Source organism: Styela clava, chromosome 13 (assembly GCF_964204865.1).
Source record: "Styela clava chromosome 13, kaStyClav1.hap1.2, whole genome shotgun sequence".
In the NCBI taxonomy this organism is placed as follows: Eukaryota; Metazoa; Chordata; class Ascidiacea; order Stolidobranchia; family Styelidae; genus Styela; species Styela clava.
The window spans coordinates 15,882,501-15,885,000 of NC_135262.1; the positions used below are offsets into that span (position 1 = coordinate 15,882,501).

The 2,500-nt window shown below is 53.5% G+C and overlaps 1 non-coding gene across 1 annotated transcript in view; it reads right to left on the bottom strand.

The window, feature by feature from the left end:
* The window catches only part of LOC144431656 (small subunit ribosomal RNA), a 1,801-nt gene extending 414 nt beyond the window's left edge, over positions 1-1,387 (bottom strand). Inside the window, exon 1 of the ribosomal RNA XR_013480218.1 lies at positions 1-1,387. This exon is cut by the window's left edge and continues 414 nt beyond it. This is a non-coding gene — a ribosomal RNA (small subunit ribosomal RNA).
* Positions 1,388-2,500: the final 1,113 nt, after the last annotated feature.

Below are 2,500 nucleotides of genomic sequence, written 5' to 3' on the forward strand. Positions count from 1 at the left end.
AGTCCCTCTAAGAAGTTAGACGCCGACCGAGAAGGTCGCGTAACTATTTAGCATGCCAGAGTCTCGTTCGTTATCGGAATTAACCAGACAAATCGCTCCACCAACTAAGAACGGCCATGCACCACCACCCACAGAATCAAGAAAGAGCTCTCAATCTGTCAATCCTACCTGTGTCCGGGCCGGGTGAGTTTCCCCGTGTTGAGTCAAATTAAGCCGCAGGCTCCACTCCTGGTGGTGCCCTTCCGTCAATTCCTTTAAGTTTCAGCTTTGCAACCATACTTCCCCCGGAACCCAAAGACTTTGGTTTCCCGGAAGCTGTCGTCATGGTAACGCCTCCCGATCGCTAGTTGGCATCGTTTATAGTCAGAACTAGGACGGTATCTGATCGTCTTCGAACCTCTGACTTTCGCTCTTGATTAAAGAAAACATTCTTGGCGAATGCTTTCGCAGTAGTTCGTCTTCCGCCGATCCAAGAATTTCACCTCTAACGGCAGAGTACGGACGCCCCCGTCTGTCCCTCTTAATCATTACCTCGTGCTCCGAAAACCAACAAAATAGAACCGAGGTCCTATTCCATTATTCCATGCAACACTATGCAGGCGAACAGCCTGCTTTGAACACTCTAATTTTTTCAAAGTAAACTTATCGGCCACCGCCGACACTCAGTCAAGAGCACCGACGGAGAACCGAAGGTGAGGCGAACGCAACCAGTGACACGCCTTGCGACGGACCGGCGGCGCTCGCCCAAAATCCAACTACGAGCTTTTCAACCGCAACAACTTTAGCATACACTGTTGGAGCTGGAATTACCGCGGCTGCTGGCACCAGACTTGCCCTCCAATGGATACTCGTTAAGAGTTTTAGGATGTACTCATTCCAATTACAGGGCCTCGTTAGAGTCCTGTATTGTTATTTTTCGTCACTACCTCCCCGTGTCGGGAATGGGTAATTTGCGCGCCTGCTGCCTTCCTTGGATGTGGTAGCCGTTTCTCAGGCTCCCTCTCCGGAATCGAACCCTGATTCCCCGTTACCCGTTATCACAAAGGTAGGCACGTAGCGTACCTTCGACAGTTGATAGGGCAGACACTTGAATGATACGTCGTCGGTGCAGAGACCGTACGATCCGCGTGGTTATCCAGAGTCATCAAACGTCACAGGACGAACCCGGTCGGTTTTGATCTGATAAAAGCGCGCCTCCCGAAGTCGGCGCTTAATGCATGTATTAGCTCTAGAATTACCACAGTTATCCACTTCGCTTACGAGACCAAATAAACCAAGACTGATTTAATGAGCCATTCGCAGTTTCGCTTTACGAGAACTCGTACTTGCACCTGCATGGCTTAATCTTTGAGACAAGCATATCACTACTGGCAGGATCAACCAGATAGCTGCGACAGCTGCGCTCGGCCCTTGCTGGGCCGCCCGGCGCGTGCTCGTCGCATTCGTTTAAGACCGAGGCGATCGCCTGCGGCCGTACTCAGCTTCGACAGTCGCTGGCCGCGACGTCCACGCTCTCGCCGGCAGTGCCAGGCGGAGCGATTTGCGTTTTTTCTTTGCTCGCCCTCTCTCGGGCTCGATCCATTCAGTTTCGCACAAACAAGAGCTCTGCCGGCCGCCTGCAGCGGTGCCTAAAACCCGGGCATAACAATGCGACCGTTCTGCTAGGCCGACAAGCGCTCAAGCCAGACGCTCGATCGAACGCCCCCTACATATTAGTCGAGACAACGGCTCGCTCATTAGCATCGCGTTTGTACTTTAACTTTTTTTGGCTCGGCTTCTTTCGACGCCGATGCCGGCGACGCAGCACTCTCTCGCCCGCCAGCCACCGAGAAAAGGGTGCGCTCCGACCGGCCCCGCACCGCTCTTTCTTGGCTCATTCGAGTTTACTGTCTTTCGCTCTAACATGCCTTACCTAGGGTTAGGTTAGTATGCTTGCACGTTTGTACTTTAACTTTTTTCGGCTCGGCTTCTTTCGACGCCGATGCCGGCGACGCAGCACTCTCTCGCCCGCCAGCCACCGAGAAAAGGGTGCGCTCCGACCGGCCCCGCACCGCTCTTTCTTGGCTCATTCGAAATTACTGTCTTTCGCTCTGACATGCCTTACCTAGGGTTAGGTTAGTATGCTTGCACGTTTGTACTTTAACTTTTTTCGGCTCGGCTTCTTTCGACGCCGATGCCGGCGACGCAGCACTCTCTCGCCCGCCAGCCACCGAGAAAAGGGTGCGCTCCGACCGGCCCCGCACCGCTCTTTCTTGGCTCATTCGAAATTACTGTCTTTCGCTCTGACATGCCTTACCTAGGGTTAGGTTAGTATGCTTGCACGTTTGTACTTTAACTTTTTTCGGCTCGGCTTCTTTCGACGCCGATGCCGGCGACGCAGCACTCTCTCGCCCGCCAGCCACCGAGAAAAGGGTGCGCTCCGACCGGCCCCGCACCGCTCTTTCTTGGCTCATTCGAGTTTACTGTCTTTCGCTCTAACATGCCTTACCTAGGGTTAGGT